The sequence below is a fragment of the Mytilus galloprovincialis genome, chromosome 3, assembly GCF_965363235.1.
Source record: "Mytilus galloprovincialis chromosome 3, xbMytGall1.hap1.1, whole genome shotgun sequence".
Taxonomy (NCBI): domain Eukaryota; kingdom Metazoa; phylum Mollusca; class Bivalvia; order Mytilida; family Mytilidae; genus Mytilus; species Mytilus galloprovincialis.
In genome coordinates this window covers 111,751,964-111,770,632 of record NC_134840.1, presented here as the reverse complement: position 1 = coordinate 111,770,632, position 18,669 = coordinate 111,751,964, and the positions used below count along the sequence as shown (strand labels likewise).

The 18,669-nt window shown below is 32.9% G+C and overlaps 1 long non-coding RNA gene across 1 annotated transcript in view; it reads right to left on the bottom strand.

The window, feature by feature from the left end:
• Window positions 1-14,442, bottom strand: part of LOC143066718 (uncharacterized) — a 30,574-nt gene extending 16,132 nt beyond the window's left edge. The window contains exons 1-2 of the long non-coding RNA XR_012975761.1: window positions 14,266-14,442; window positions 12,637-12,708 (exon numbers count right to left, since the gene is read on the bottom strand). This is a non-coding gene — a long non-coding RNA (uncharacterized LOC143066718). The remainder of the gene's footprint in view (window positions 1-12,636; window positions 12,709-14,265) is intronic.
• Between the last annotated feature and the right edge of the window lie 4,227 nt (window positions 14,443-18,669).

Below are 18,669 nucleotides of genomic sequence, written 5' to 3'. Positions count from 1 at the left end.
TCTCCAACTAAGACGACAGCAAACCTTCACAGTATATTCTGCATTTGTATAGTCCGAAATTTACTAATTGATATTCTTATTTCACATTTAGTATGAATGAACAATTATAAAAAAAACGGCATTCATTTTGAAATATACCATAAATATATCTTTTCTAGATTGAAAATGTAGTCACATATGTGAAGGTATAAACGGGACGAACTGATTAGACTGGTTAGTCAACCGTTCGAATACCCGAATATGTCAATTTTACAATACCCCGGTAATTACAGGTATTAAGCCATGCTGATTACAAGAAGACACGTTTTTGAACGTTGGTCAAGCTATTAATTAGGTAAAAAAACCCAAAAAGCTATAATAAACGTTAGAAAAAAACTTTAAAACAACTTTTTCAAAAGAGATCTCAGTTTATAATTCCTCAACAATAGTATCTCCGAACTTTTTTCACTTTATTGAGACTACTATAACATTAGTATAGCATAATTCCTATATAATACTTGATACTGTATCTCGGTTCCAAAAATGTAAATTAAATGACGAGCTAAACAAAATACGATCTTATGTCATTTACAGCTTTTTAACCTTACTTCAGTATTGTATGCTGAATACTTAAACCTCTAAAAAAAATAAGATGTCTTGTAAAGTATTTTTTGAAATATTCTTATCAATCTTAGTAAAGCATTACTTCATTTGATGATCTTTGACACTATGTAGGCTTCTTTCATTATTTGGTCGGGTAGAACATCCATCAGCTTATTTTTACACTGATTAACGGACATGTCATGCTGGGTACTAGGACTTTGTGGTAATTAGATATTCATTAGTTTTCAAGTTTCACTTATCTAGACGAATAAACCATTAAAATTTTGGAAATATGTTTATTTATTTAGGATGAACATAATATCATTTTTTAATTTTTTGGCGAATCTATGATTTAATAATAATATCTAACATTATGTAGGCAATAGACTTATTGCCTAGGCGTTAGCTTGTTGCCTAGGATTTAAGATTGATGTCTAATTTCACTTATTGCCGCTAACATATATAAACCGCACAAAATAAGCACATCCAATATAAACTGAATGATTGGTGCCAAAGGGAGACATTTTATATAGATATAAGAATATGTGGTATGAGTACAAATGATACAGCTCTCTATCCAAGTCACAATTTGTAAAAGTAAACCATTGTACTAGTACATGTAGGTCAAAGTACAGCCTTCAACACAGAACAGTCTTCGGTCACACCGAACAGCAAGCTTTAAAGGGCCCCAAATGACAAGTGTAAAAACATTCAAACAGGAAAACCAACGGTATAAGCTATAGAAAGGAGGAACGAAATATACCAGAGGACAGTCAAACTCATAAATCGAAAATAAACTGACAACGCCTAGCTTAAAATGAAAAAGACAAACAAACAAAAGGACACATAACTCAACATAGAAAACAAAGAACAAGCAACACGAACCCCACCAACAACTAGAGGTGGTTTCAGGTGCTCCGGAAGGGTAAGCAGGTCCTGCTCCAGATGAGGCACCCCTCGTGTTGCCTTATGTTATAACACATCCGGTAAATAGTATAATTAGGTAGATCACATTCATAAAAGGGAACGGGATTGTTGATACGACATAAAGAACATATCTTATATCATTTGTGAAACGGTTATTCTATAACAAAGACTCGTGATGGCGTCCGTAGAATTTACGAAGAGATGATTTCAACTTCACCATTTGGAACTCTTACTTTAATAGATTCTTTGTGAGCAGCAACCCTCTATCAAGAAAATCATGATAGGAAATGCAAGCACGGGAATATCGTATCAATAGGGAGACATATATCCCGTATTCAGGTGCTGCTGGAATATTGCTACTTAGAAATAGAAAGTTCACAAGGCTAAAATTATCCCTCTTGTCGTAAAGTTTTGTTTTCAACAGACCCTCATTGTCAATTTCTAGATGTGGGTCAAGATATTAGGCCAACTAAATTGTGTCTGTTGTATTATTTATCTTTAGTTCGATAAGATACATGCGTTCAATATAGTCACCAAATTTTGAATTATTTAGTGAAAGAACGTCATCTATATAGCTGAAAGTAGATTTGAAGGATATTGGTTTCTTCTTATCTTTCTTCCTCAGAAGTTCCTGTATGAAGTCAACCTCATAATAAGGAAGAAACAAGTCTGCAAGAAGAGGGGCACAATTAATTCCCATTGGAATGCCGACAGTCTGTTGAAACACGTCCTCCGAACGTAACAAATATGTTGTCAATAAAAAAATCAAACATCTTGATAATGTAAGTTTCAGAGAATCTTTTGTTTGAATCAAGAGTTATCCTTTACAAAGTAGGATTTATCCCTCCTTAAGACAAGATACTTGTATATACGTTGGCCATTCTTTTTTATGAAACAAAGCAATACCAACTCTTTCAATTTGTCTTTTAGTTTGGAATGTGGAATACTTGTGTAAAGTGTAGAAAAGTCAAATGTTTTTATACTATTTCAAGATGAAAGAGAGTTAGATGTTATGTACTCTAAAAGATCTTTGAAATTTTTAAGTATCCACATTTGATTCACGCCACCTCTAGAATAGGCAGTTTTACAATAACTTTGAAGCCCGTCTTTGATTGCTGACAAAATATATGTTATTAATCTAGAAAGAGGTTTCGTGGAGCACTTGGAAGACCCATCAATACACCGTTATTTGTAAGGACACTTACGTAGTTTAGCTTTCTATCCAATACAATGATGGAAGATCAAGTTCTTCATCTTTGGTTAAAATTCCGAAGGAACATAGAACAGATCTATGATTATCCAGGATTACCTCTTTGGGAAGTGTCGTGAGGGTATATGTTGAGTTTCCAAGTGAACTGTCAATACATATTTCGTTCATCAAGCAGTTAATGTACTGAGTTTCACACACACAAACGATGTTGTTTGGGGCTTTATCTGCGGGGACAACAACATATTTGTCATGGAGGTAGGATAAGTGTTTTGCAACATTTGGGTCTTTAAAGATTGACTTTATAAAAAAATAGAAACACTTATGAACCGTATCAACAAATGTTCATATTATAAAAAACTGCTGAAAATATCTCATGATCAACTAACTTTAACAAATAGAAATTACGAGTTCTCATTGTAATCATTGCATGATAAAGCATTAATTAAAGTCATGATTTAAAATATTACCAACAAATGTAAACATTTACAAAAAAAAACAAACTTTAAGAACATTTTAACGGAAGGTCCCCAATCAAATGGCAAAATCAAAAGCTTAAACACATTGAACTAAAGGTAAACATATCAAAAAAAGGGTACATCAGTCATCATTGTGTTATTTTCTTAATCATCCAACCGTTAGCTAAATCTACATGTAAAATACGTGTTACTATATACGAAAGAAATTGTGGTGTGATTGCAAATGGCAAAATTCTTCACAAAAGATCAAATGACCATGCATTTAACTGTCACCAATTATTTCATTGGATTCACGTAACGTATTTGTATTGATGAATCGCTATCTTCAAAACTTTCAATAAATGCTCAATTTGTAAAAGATCGTTGTTTGTAATTGTTGAAAATAACTGAAGAGAGTTCGCTCCTCTTGTTTATAAATGTTTGCCAGATATTTGGAATCCTATTGTTTCATCCATATAGTGCCATTTAAAAATTGACCAGCTAACCCTATTTCTTTCCATTAGTTAAGTTCATAGAGGTTTAAATGCAATCTCTGTTATTTCTGGTAGTTTTTGAAAGAGAACGGTGCTATTATTAATTCATTAAACTCTAGAGAAAATCAAGTCCCGTCAAATTTTCAGTGGCTTATATCTCGAATACAAGCACATGTAGTCTTTTAAACAGCTTATTCATCGACTACATCATTAAGGTTAGATCTTAAAAAAGAATTGTCTTTAATCGTGCAACCTTAAAATGTCCTGTAAGGAGTCAGAAAAAGGCAGTTGTTATCAAACAGTTCGTTTCTATGTATGTTGCTTTTTGATGTTCATCAGTGTTTCTGTTCTTCCGTTGTTTTCCTCTTATAAAAAAGATCGGTTTCCCTTGTTTTTAGTTTGTAAACGGGATTTATTTTTTCTCAATCAAATTATACTTTTGAACAGCGGTTTGCTACTGTTGCCTTTACATAGATATCTATGTATTTTATTTCATCGTAAATTCTGGGGTTTTTTTTTTACATCTAATGGCTTGTCAGCCGTATTATACATTGTTTTTTAAACTATTTTTTTCTCACTTGGAGTTATATAATAGCTATCAAAGGTACCAGGATTATGATTTAGTACGCCAGACGCGCGTTGTGTCTAAATAAGACTCATCAGTGAGCTCAAATCAAAATAGTTATAAAGCCAAAAAGTACAAAGTTGAAGAGCATATATATAAAAGAATATGATTATTTTGTTCTAGAGAAATATATTCTACACATATTGAATCTTCACGTTATATGAGCACGTATGTTTTATTTGCCTTTTTAACATTTTTTTTATGTGAGCATCCCTGATGAGTCTTTTGTAGACGGAACGCACGTCGTGCTCAAATATGAAATTTGAAAAACAAAATAAGCATATGGACAACAGTCAAGAAGGACAAAGTAAAATTATAATTTACATACTGCAGATGATATATATTGTACCTAAATTAACTATAATAGACTATTTTCTTTTCTTTGAACGATACATATATCTTACATCTCTTCCTGCATGATGTTTACATTCTGATGTCAAAAGCGCGATTCTATGCCAGAGTTAATGTTTAAATAACCATTCGGTCCCAGTACTTCAAATGTTTCAATCCTTTATAGGTAGATTAAGCATACTTCATGAATACAATACAAAAATAAGAAAGCAATGAATGAGGTTGTTGAATTTGATATGTGCCTTTTTGTGCTTTTATGTGTAATACTTGTTTGTTTTTATTGTAATTAAGATTATAACACATTGTTGACTGATGTATTCCTATTAAATTGCTTTGTTCACGCTTCGTTGTCAATATAATGGATTGTGATGCGGCTGCATATAAAAAGTAAAATCACAAAAATACTGAACTCCGGGGGAAATTTAATCGGGAAGTCCCTAATTACATTGCAAAATCAAATGACAATATATTTATCCAAAAGTACCAGACTTATAATTTAGTACGACAAAACACATCAAACGAATGGACAACAATTGTCATATACCTGACTTAATACAGGCATTTTCAAATGTAGAAAATGGTGGATCAAACCTGGTTTTATAGCGCTAAAACTCACACGTATACCACAGTCTCACCAAATTCTGTTATATTTACAACGATGTGAGGGGTTTAGCGCTATGAAACCAGGTTTAATTCGCCATTTTCTACGTAAGAAAATGTATTATAACAGTTGTTATTCATTCGTTTGATGTGTATGGGCTTTTAGTTTTGCCATTAGATTAGGACTTATATGTAGAAATTTACTATGAGGATCGGTCGAATACTTTACGACAAAATGGGTGATTTCATCTTCCCAATTGAGACATTTTTATTTCTAAAACAGGAGTTCCAAATGGTGTTGTTGAAATCATCACCTCATGGTTTACCGTTATGGAATATCCTTTATACAGATGATATCGGATATGTTCCTTATATCGTAACTATAATCCCGTTCCCTTTTTACGAATGTGACCTAGCGAATTATACATCGTTGTAAATATAACGGAATTTGATGCAACTGTCGTACAAATTAGGGGTTAAGCGCTATAAAACCAGGTTCAATCCACCATTTTCTTCATCAGAAAATGCCTGTACTAAGTCAGGAATAAGAAAGTTGTTATCTATTCGTGTAATGTGTTTCAGCTTTTGATTTTGCCATTTGATTAGGGATCATTCCGTTTTAAATTTTCATCGGAGTTCAGTATTTTTGTAATATAACGTATTACATCGTAAAAGCTGTCACAGTCCACATGCATTTGCATGTTTTCTCAAGAGCGAAGTTATCAAATACATTAGAACAACAAATAACTTTATAGAAAGAGACTACAAAGAGATTGAAATCGAACAGTACATAAATGAAGCATTATCATGTGATAGATTTGAAGGGCATACGATACAGTAGAGATCCCTCGTTGATTTTTTCTTAAATTTTTTTTAGAAGGTCAATTTTAATGTGTACTTTTCAAATATGCAAAGAAAAAAGTACCTTCATGACTTACTTTTTGAGATAATTTGGTTCGAAATTTGCATATTTGGAAGAAAATCCCTGAAATTTCATAAATTATGACTTTTAAAGAAAGTAACAATACTTTTGAACGAAAAGTCATAACTTAACCGGGTTTTTTGTAAAATATTCCCTTGATCCATGGCATCAACATGTTGAAACAAATTTAAGGTTAAATCAAATCATCATGTTCCGGATTAAGAATGCTATATCCGAAATAAAGAAATTGACCATATTTTTGCGTCTTTTCGAAAGTGCAGAAAACATTTGATCGTTGATTTTTTCCTGAAATTTTGACGGAGTGTTCTTGAAACAGTACTTGATTGATTGCAAAAGAAAAAAAATGGGGTCCATGTGCTTGTTTTTTCAATAATAGCCATATACCTTAATTTTTTACGACGTCTGTCAGTATGGCGCTAAATTACGTTAGATTAAGTTTTAATCGCAACAACGTGGTGTAATCATTCCCGCCGTACACGAGTTCGCTGTCAAGTATATGCAGGTGTTTTTCAAAGCGTTGATACTTATCATAAAAATTTATAAGATGGTTAATCATAAAATGGAAAAACATTTTTGTTAAACATTTACGAAACGAATTTGGACAGGAACCTTTTCATGATAAAAAAAAAGACTATAAAAAAGGATTCTAGCAGATTGCTTTGTCAGATGTACGGCAAAAAAGAAAATCTGATAGAAGTATAAAGGTGCATCGCCGTCCGACATTAGTTCTAAATTGCTTCATGTATACTGTAAGAGGAATCAGACAACATTATTGACATGACAAAATGTGAACCAACTATAAATTAAGTGAGGCAATACCATAAATTGTCAACAGTATAACCTTCAACAATGACAAAACCGATACCGTATCCTTTGATTTTTTTTAACATTCAAAAGATAATCATATTTCCGAAATTTGAATTATAAGCAGTACTTCTTGTTTTATAATAAGAGCTGTTTCGTGCAATTTAACTCATGCCATTACTGCCCCAATCGACCGAAAATGAAGTTGTAATATAATATTTCATAGGAAGTACAGCAGCCGGTATAAGAGAATAATATTGAACGATGTCTTTATCAATAGATAAGTTGCATAGCCTTTTTTACGGCGTATACAGAGAAGACTAGACCAACATTGTTACTTAACCATATTTTTGACGTCCTAATATCACAAGTTACCAGAGTTGTGTCGAATATCGTAGCTGCTGCGTAGTGCTACGTAGATTTTGACTATTAAACGTGTAGCTATAGACTAGCTTCTACATAGATATTGATAGCAACTATGTAGCTGCTACGATATTAATTGATTGATTGTTGGTTGCTTAACGTCCACTGGCAAATATTTCATGCATATTCAGGACGAGAACAAATTCACAATAAATACAATAGGTAGGTCTAGTCACAATATAGGCCATCTGGGGTGATGGTCGGGAAATTTGAACTGCCACCGGAAAATGAGGGTATATTGGATAGGAACAGAAATTTTGCCTTGCAACAGGCCACCTCCGGACCCCTCAAAGAGTTGTTGCACAAAGAGCGTGGCACTCTCTTTACACGAGGCATCGGATTTAACGTCCCCATTCTGACCGGACGTGACTGCGAACTTGATACATCCCACACAGCCAAACGGACGCCCCACTTCGGCAAGCGTTTTACTACCGGTCGGGAGAACGCCAAGTGACCATATTTCTATTCCCCAGTCAACCTTAGGGGGGGGCTACGATATTGAAATCAGCCCTGTAAACATTCCGCTGGAAAACATGTCAACCTACGGTAGGTAGTACCTGGACACATTATTCTACCAATTTTCAAGTCATTGGTTCGACCTACCGGGGTTCGAACCCACGGCCTACCGCACTAGAATCAATGGAACACGGCTAGCATACAACCAGACAATGCTGATCATAATCAGAAAAAGAAACACGAAAGAAATATTTTCAAACAATACCGAAAATATCATAATTTCATACTTTTATTAAAGATAAATAAAAAAATATGAATTGCCTTATACAGTAAAGACTTCCATAGAAAAGTCGCTTCATGACTTTGTTTAAATTAATTATAAATAATTATTATATTTTTGGTCAATGAATTATTTTATCGATTAGCATTTGTTGTTCAGTGAGTTGAAAGTGTAGACATTGGTTAACTATAACGTATCGATTCAAAAATAAACCAAGGAATAAGCCAGCATACTTATTAGCGGTGTTAATACTCATGAGTTACCCTTTTCATCTTTTTATTTCTCTTTAAAGAACTCGTCTTCAACCAGTTTAGTAACGACATTAAGATTTTTTTGATTTTTTGTTATTTTGGTTTGTATTCGGAACACTTTTTTTACCGTCATCGCTATGGTAAAAGCTGCACGTGCTGCAGATTGGATACACTGTATTTAGTGTGACGGTAGATTATTTGAAACTCGAAACTCGAATATTGATAATGTAAAATACATAATTGAAAAAAAATGACACTTCTAAAGTTTGGTCGTCGTTTTAAAAGTGAGGCATTTGCCTCAGTTGCCTCCATTACGCTACGGCCCTAGTACCAGGGGCGTAGCTGCCGTTACGCACTTTCGGCACGTGCCTACACAAAAATGTTTCACAAAATTTTGTTTTATTAAAAAAAAATGATAAACAACGTTATCTGTAGATAAACGCCAGTGAAGTTGTCAAAACTCTTTCATAATCGAATGTCATGTGTACACTAGTCTCTCGTCCTTAGTGAATGGAATGTTGATTTTTTTAATTAGTTGTTTTTAGTTTTTCAACTAGCTTTCCACCTAGTCTTCATCCGACCTACAATAAAACCCTTGCCAATGCTGGTCGTCCGTTTGGTTGTGCAGGATGTATAAATACGCAGTCACGTGTGGTCAAAATGGGGACATTAAACCCGATGCCTAGTTGTAGAGAGAATGCCACTCTTTGAGGAGTTCGTAGTTGATCTACTGAAAGGCAAAATTTCTGCTACTCTCCAATAATCCATCATTTTCCAATGCGTGGCATCTTCAAATTTATAGACCTTTGTCCTGTACGACACCTATTACAGGACCAAGCTCCCTGTTGTATTTAAATCATTGTAAATAAAGGCAACAGTAGTATACCGCTGTTCAAAACTCATAAATCCATGGACAAAAAACAAAATCGGGGTAACAAACCAAAACCGAGCGAAACGCATTAAATATAAGAGAAGAACAACGACACAACACCGAAACGCAACACACACAGAAACAGACCAATCATCAGACAAAACACCACGAGAATAACAAATGTAACATGAAAACCAAATACATGAATTTGGGATAGACAAGTACCGTGCCACGTCTTATCTCAATATCTCAAAAATAAGAGAAAACACAAACGACTCAACGTTAAAATGCAACACAAAGAGAAACGAACAATATTATAACAATGACCATCTTCCTGACTTGGTACAGGACACTTTTAAAGGGGAATAAAAGTGGTGGGTTGAACCTGGTTTTAAGGCATGCCAAACCTCGCACTTTAATGGCGATTGTGATTTTGTCCTGAACTTGCATAAATATTTGACACTGGATGTTTAAAAATCAATCAATCAACTAGCTTCCAGTAATTTTGAGTACTCTCATATATGCGTGTAGTGACCACAATTATTCAAATTTCTAAGCAGGTAGGGATTTTACAGTACAGGATATAAAGACATATGAATATCTTGAATTTTGTTACCATAGTATGAACAGAACAGAACTTTTGCATTAGGCATCGACTATGTGTGTATATGTTTGTAGCTTGGGTGAAGGTTTAAGAATCGAAAGATTGATGGTTGATGTCTAGCCAAAAGGATAGTTTTATTTTATAGTAATATCAGTGTTTACGTGCCTATTTTTTTTTTAATGAAGGATTGCCAATATTTACTATTAATTAAGTTAAACGTGTATATCAGTCAGAACGGATTAGATAAAAAAAATACCAAACCGTGTGTACTGCTCAATTAAAGATATACGCTGATCTACGCTGGGCAATGCATATTGTAAATATTTTTTTAAATATAATTCCATTTGTAATGCGTTATTCAATTCACCAGTCAGATGTTATGGTAAATTATTCATAATTCTTCGAACTTTTCATCATTTATATTATAATTATCATGATTAAATAACCAGTAAATTTAATATTTTTGTACATAAAATTTTGCTGCTAAAACGCTGAAAACCGTTTTCCGTCGGGGGCTTTGCCCCCCTGAATCCCTACCAGGGCTCTGCCCCTTGACCTGCTTGGGGCCTTGAGCAGCCCCCAGACCCCCTGTCGATTGGTGCCTATAGTTGACTGAATACCTAGCTACGCCCCTGCCTGCTGAATGAGTAAAACCTATACCACATACATGTAGTAAGCTATGAAAGCGGCCCCTACATGACAAATGCAAAACAACTCAAACGGGAAACTTACGGCCTGATTTAAGTACAAAACAATAAACAAAATACAAATATGATGAACAATACCAAAAGACACCATTTAATTACAAGCCCTTTTAACAGCATGTACATGTACGGGCGTTTTCTTGTTTTGGTCTATAACATCCAGTTTCATATACAAAAAGAATACAACCAATTAACCAAACTAACGTGTGACAATTCTGCATCTATTGGTATACTATTTTGCTTAAATTCAAGCCAAAAACGACACCAATATATTTTTTTGAAATCTTTTTAACGGACTATTATTGACAGTTTTTCTACATACACATACATTATTATGTGTTTTTAAAATATCAATTAGAATCGGCAAGTCCAGAACAGGATGAGATACTCTCTTTATCTATTATTTTATTTACGAATAGGGGTGGTATACGACCTTGTCCACCAATGAGGGTCTCGCACATGAAGTCGGTTTTGTTATTTCATTGATAGTCTGATAAATTTGGCCTTACAATGACAATTCTCCGTAAAATTTGGAGGCTGTCAAATGCTTAACAAGAAAAGAAAAATAAAGACACAAACTCAATTATTTTGATTCTGATGTTTTTCAATTCAAGATAGTATTATTTACTTCGAATTCATTATCAATAAATTAGAATAACTGTTCTCGTTATGAAAAATATTGCACAGCTGTACAACACGCCGTAGTAATAACTTTTGTGTATGGATTTCAACACCTGACCCGATTCGGCCACCCTACGCGATATAGATTTTGTTAATTTTTTCTCATTAATCACGGGTTCATACGTTTTCTCATTTCTTTAAGTTTCATTAAAAAAAACATTTGGATGTCATAAATGTGAAATTAAATATTTGCCGCTGGACGTTAAGCAGCTACCAATACTCATAATTAGCTATTGCAGGTCGTTTTGTTCCGAATTGTGTTATTGGTAAAATGTTTTTCAGCATGTTACAGTTTAAGCAACGAATAGTAAGATAGACCCCGATTCCTTGCAATTTTTCTTTCTCTACGTTGAGCAGATTCCGCTGGGCCGTGCAGTTTTGACAGTTATTCAGTACCAGACTAAAAAGTTCCACAATTCTTCTTCCGTCTTTCCATGTTATACTGTCAATACTCTCTTCTGTGTCTATCACTATTTCTTCAATTTCGTTATGCAAAATTGTATTTGATTTATTTTTGTTCATCTCAAGTATTTCCTTTAATCTCACTCCTTTTCGGCGGATTTCTCCGTCTTTTAGAAATGGCCACTTTTTTAGCAGGTACTTTTTTCAAATTCGCGAAACCGAAATTAATGACGCCAGTGAATATTCCGCGAAATATGACTTCTTTTAAAGCGACGTCGCGAAATGTTAACGTTCTTATTAGAAACATCGCGAAATTACAACGTTCTGGTTACCAACGTCGCGAAAACAACACGAACAGTTTTGAAAACGTTATTATCTGCCCCTGCTACTGTATCGTATTCCCTTAATCAGAAGAAAAGGAGCAAAAAAAAACATACACACAAAGGAGGCAACGAAATTCGATTCAATTTAATTCATGCATTCATAAATTAAGACAACACGTTAGTAAACAATGGGATCTACTAAAACAGGATACAGTATGCAACGAAATATTTTAATGCAAACAAAAAATAGCTTATAAAAAGCATAAAAACATAGCAGATCTATTGACAACGACAAAATTAAAATAAACTGATAGGTAAATCCCTGATGGTGGCGGGCCTACAATGCTTAAACCCATTCATAAATGTTACACATTTATCAATAGTATATGGCAAAAACTGCCTAAACACTAAATTAGTGCCGGATTAATGTAATAAAACTGCAAGTCTAGTAATACTAGCATCATGTAATCAATATTGTGTAATATAATTGCAATAAAATACTAATAGTATGTATATGCAGTCTTCCAAATAAGATATTTTGCTACCGGAATTTAGATTGAGTTTGAAACGCGTGGATGTTGTGTATCCCTTTTATACGACTCTTTTTAATTAGGCTTCCGAACGAAATTGCAGTCAAACTGTATACATACATATATTCTAGTTCTGGTAGGTCTTTAAACGCCCCTTGCTGTATTGCAGTTATTTTATTGAAGTCCAATGATCTGTAACGATAGATTGGCAATTCGCCTGTATTATAGAAACTATTGCAGCGTATTTTACATGATGCATTTAGACACTCACTATTATTTAGCTGTTTACTTAAAAGTATATTTTAAAGTGTCAAAGTTCAAAGCTTGAATGTGTTAATCACAGAATCAACCATGCAACAAAATCAACAATCTGTGAATGTAGTGTTGAACAAATCAAACACTTTTGTCTTTACCGGACAATATTATTTTGTTTCTCATTACTGTTTGAATAAGTTGTTAAGTTATAATGAATAATTACCAACTTTAAGTTATATATTATTGCTGACCATGCGATATTATTTTCGGCGTACTGGTCATCATTTTTTTTTTATATTATTAAGCGGCCTCAAAGGGTTTAAATCGAAAATAAATGCAATAAATGTGATTTTTGTTTCTTTCAAAGTAAAAACAATGTACACAACTTATTACAATATTTGTACTCGGTTCGAAACAGGAGTAAAAAGTAAAATCACAAAAATACTGAACTTAGAGGAAAATCAATTCGGAAAGTCCATAATCACATGGCAAAATCGAAAAACAAAACGCATCAAAAACGAATGGACAAGAACTGTCATATTCCTGACTTGGTACAGCCATTTTCAAATGTAGAAAATGGTGGGTTAAACCTGGTTTTATGGCGCTAACCCTCTCACTTTGATGACAGTCTCATCAAATTCCGTTATATTTACAATGATGCGTAAACTAAACAGACACAATAAATAAAATAGTCAAAATATGGGTAATAGCTCATTGAAGGTCGCTCATCATCTGTTCCGTAGCCCCGTACATATACAGCTACATTGTAACACCTTAAGACATTAAACAGGTATTCTCAATGTATATTCAGTTATTTTCATTGGTTAAAGAGGCAATTAACATATATTTTTAACTTTGCAAGTAATAAAGGGTGATAATGTAGCCATCAATAGACTACCACTGTCCTAGTAAGATTAACAATGAGATTGTCATACGGGTGAGAGGTTTAGATAATTAAAAAATCAGGTTAAATCAACCTTTTCTTTATATAAGGGAATTTTTGAAGTCATGACTACAGTTGTTTTCATTAATTTAGCATGTTTGATTTTGCCATTTGATATGAGATTTTCCGTTTTGAATTTTTCTTGAAGATCGGCATTTTTGTTAGTGTATTTTACGCATAGTCAATTATTTGATATACAAATGCATTTGACATTTGTATTGCGGAGTAGAACAACTCATCGGTAGGAGACGTTTATAAATGTCATTTGTTGACAGGGGAAAAAATCAAATATTGTATTGTAAAAAGCAATAAAAACAAATAAATAGAACTGTAACAGTCTTGTTGCAACTTTACGTTTGTCTTCCAAAACTCCTTTTACATATCTTTTCTGTAAAGCATTTTGACGACGACTGTTTCTATATGTCATGGTGTTGTATATCTTTTTATCTCCCACTACTTTGTGTTTTTACAAATGATTATCAATTCATGAGTATTGAAATATTACTCAAAAACAATTACTGGTAAATAAAGGAGAAAAAACTTCATATTACATGTAGTATGAGTCATTTGGAAAGTTTCGTGGAATACCAGTCAGTCCTCTCAAATAGCAATCAACATGAACCCGAAAGCTTTTTGTGGAGCAGGAGCAATCGCTGGGACATGATATTACCATGGCATTTGAAACTGTGATGACAAGTAGACAAGCTGCTACGATATAGTACATCATCTTCATTCTGAAATACAAGGCAGTGACAAACACTCAGTGAAATTTATAGTTTGAATGTACAAACACAGATCAATTAATGAACATGTTGTTCCGTTGTTGTCGTTTGCTGACGTGCTTCTCTTCTCTTTTTCTTTTAAATTAGAACGTTGGTTTTCCTGTTTTTATTGTTAAACACTGAGTTGTCTCATACGCACTCATACCACATCCTCTTCTTTCTACATATCATTGTATTTGCGACAGTTAAATGTACACAGGGGTAAAGGGGAAAGAATGAATAACAATAGAAACAAGCTATGGATTTGTTCAACGACCTTATCATTACCAGAATGAATTTTCCAATCAACTTAACAAGAAAAATTATCAGGCTACCTCTAAATATGTCACATCAACCATAAAACTCTTTAAAGGTAAAATATACTAATAATCAATTAGCAGTTACATAGTTGGTATCTCCTTTCACGGACCTGCTTTGCATTTTCAATTTGAGAAATAGAAGACAGACTTTGAAAACTTTTACCTTTTTATAACCATTTGACCTATTGACTTTAGTTTTATGATGATTTTGTAGTTTTATTTGTTGATTGATTGTTTGGTGTTTGACGCATTTTTTAGCCCTACTGACAATATGGCGGTCAGTTTTATAGGTGGAGTGCCCGAATAAAACACCGACCTATGAATTTGGATGGAAAATTGCCAGTCTTTGTCAATTTATAATATTACGTATACCACTATTCCACACCAGATGCGCATTTCAACAATTACTTTTTCTTCAGTGATGCCATAACCCTGTAATGCTCAGTAATTGGGAACAAAAGTAAGAACACGTTCTGACATATATACCAAACAAGACTGTAACTTTTGATATGAAATATACACTCTTTTAAAAACATTTCATGAAATTATCAAGGCATATATTTAAAGTGTACTTACTAAGTCATAACTTAAACAAATGTTAGAGCGTAGATTTGTGACGTCAAGATTATATACATGATGATATCAAAGATATTGCATTTTAGTCTGTTTCCAAATATTGCCACAAAATGAATAACAGAACAACTGCTTCATTTGTTTCTAAAATACCTATATATTGAGTATACGTTAGCTAAAAATCGCTCCGGTGATCAAATCAGTTAAAAAATCAGTAACAAAACAAACATTTTTTAATCATATGATGTAATAATTTTTCTTGCAAAGATACGTGCACATAAAGGGATCACTTGTAACGAGTTTCGGAAAAGCTGGTCAAAAATCGATTTAATTTTTGTGAAATTTATTTGTCATGAGTCAATCACAATACTTTGTAAGTGTGATATTTAGAAAATCATAAACAAATATCACACAAAAATATATGCAGTAAACACGTTTGAATGTCAGTTACTTTGGCAAATCCGAACAAAACAACATTTAACGTTAACAATTTAAGAACGGCGCACATACTTTGCAAAAATCTGGGCAATATTTAAGAAATAATTCATTGAAGCCATAGATTTGTTGGAAATTTACACATGGCCTGGGCCGTGATATTCGAATTTTATCATGAGCGTTAGCGAGGAATAAAATTAACGAATATCACGGCCAAGGCCATGTGTAAATTTACAACAAATCTATGGCTTCCATGAATTATTTCGATTCTAATAGGACAAATAAGTTCATTCAAATACTGAATCGAGGATGGGTATGCCGTATGTGTAGCTGTTCTTTTTTACTCCTTGTTAGAATACTCTCAAATATTCTCAGAAATCTTTAGCTTGCATTGATTATTTCGTTTATAACCGCTAATTAATGTTTAATTCTCAAACCCAATATTTGCGATTTTTAATTTACATGTTTCCTCGTAAGCTACCGTCAAAACCAAAATTGACATTTCGTAACGAAGGAGCTGCCATGTTGACTCGCTGAAATCAGTTAATATTCGAATCATGCAATAAAATAGAAAATAAAACAAAACCTACCTCAATTTAATTTTAATACAATATTATACGAACTTCGATGGTTACAAAAAAATTTATATTGTTTTTATACTGCAACTTCAGTTAATATATGATTGATAGCTTTTAAAATCGTAACATAAATATCAAGCTTATTTCCATCCCTTAATGAACCCCGGTTTGTGGAGAAAGTGTTCCATGATGAAAATGACATTGCACAAAATATAGCTGTTTTACTTTATTTAGGAAATAAACACAACTAGTTGCAGTATACTAATTCTTTTTATAATGCATCCGAATAAGAATGAAAGTTCTTTTGTCTTTTGTTTTTTACAATTTCTAATTCAATAAAATCGGCAATGCGTTTACAAATAGGTTCAAATACATGTGGATTTACGTGGGAGGTATATTGTAACATCCTTTATTATGTATATTTCTGAGTCTGCGCTAAGTATAGATATATCGAGAATTTTCACACGGTGTTGTTTACAAAGCGAAAGAAGCACGTCATATTAGAATATAAAATAATTCAAGCACTTGTGTAATGAATAACAATTTAAACTTTGCTTTTATTAACACAGATACATTAGTTTATATGACATGTTTCTGTGACAATTGAGACTGGATAGGCATGATTGATTAAAATTCGTTGATTTTAGTAAACTGAATCCTGCTTACAATATGGGGAACAGTCCAAAGAGTAGTGTATGACACGGACATTGGTTATGTAAAGTACAGGTTTCAACCCTTGTCGGGGAGAAAGAAAGTAATCATATCTACTTTTAACTTCGTATAGTTGATTTCTAGACACTTAATAAATATTCAAACGTTAAGTATTTCACAATCATGAGAAATCCAATTGACAAGGTATAAAATGCAGTGATCACTTCATATAGGCAGACATATTTGTATAACGTGCCTATATATAAAGTAATAATAAAAACTGTTAGATTAACTTTCAAGTTTAATATTTTAGTTTGAAATTATTTGTATTTAGTGTTATAACCGCATTTTCTAATTATTAACATTTGTACTTTAACTTTGTTTATCGACATAATTATCTTACTGATTTCAAGTGCGTAAAATGTTCACTTTTTTTCTGCCTGTGATCGCAAAACACAAACTATATCCTTTAAAAAAATCTCCCTTTGACAGTAAATGTTTAAATATTCTATTGAAATTAAAAGCTTGTGTGTTTATAAAGTATTTTAAGTTATTGTCACGGAATAAAAATTCATACATGATTTTTCATATCTTATCGAGATGTAAAGTTAAAAATCAAACATACCTTTCGAACCTCTTTCCTTAGAAATTATTCCATTCAATGTATTCTCTTTTTTCTGCATCTCCATAGTATAGTAACGAAGCGACACCTACTTTTGATCAAGGAACGATAACATTGTAAAAATGTCCTGTACCAAGTCAGGAATATGGCCATTGTTATATTATAGTTCGTTTCTGTGTGTGTTACATTTTAATGTTGCGTCGTTTGTTTTCTCTTATTTTTGAGTGTAAATTCACATTGCGATAAGACGTGTCACGGTACTTGTCTATCCCAAATTCATGTATTTGGTTTTGATGTTATATGTGTTATTCTCGTGGGATTTTGTCTGATGCTTGGTCCGTTTCTGTGTGTGTTACATTGTAGTGTTGTGTCGTTGTTCTCCTCTTATATTTGATGCGTTTCCCTCGGTTTTAGTTTGTTACCCCGATTTTGTTTTTTGTCCATGGATTTATGAGTTAGAACAGCGGTATACTACTGTTGCCTTTATTGAATTGTCTATTCAGATTAATCAGGATACCGAAGATAGGTGTCTTTCATACATGGATTAGTCATAGATAAAGGTCATACATAGTTTTCTTATATGTAATTCGGAGAACTGAATAGGAACTGGTGGATTTGGAAAGAATATAAATGTTGATTGTTTCAATTTAATAGTATTATAAACTTTAAAAAAACCGAATCTGTCAAATTATAATTACTTTTTTCATAATATATCTGTAACTTTGCAGATTTTTTTACGAAATTTTCCTTCATAAATACCATAAACATGATAGACCCAAAATTAACAAAAAGAAGAAAACAGTAAATTTTTACGTTCAACCAGAACGACCACAAATGTCCGATCATAATCGATTGCGGGCTGTCTATTCGATTTATTATCAATAAATATAGAAACACACAAGTTCAATTTTCCAAACGGTTGGATTAATTTATACTCAAACTTTATTAAATTTGCATGTTGTTCGCTTCAGACTTTAAACTGTTTCCATATAAGATAATCTTAAGACTAATACAA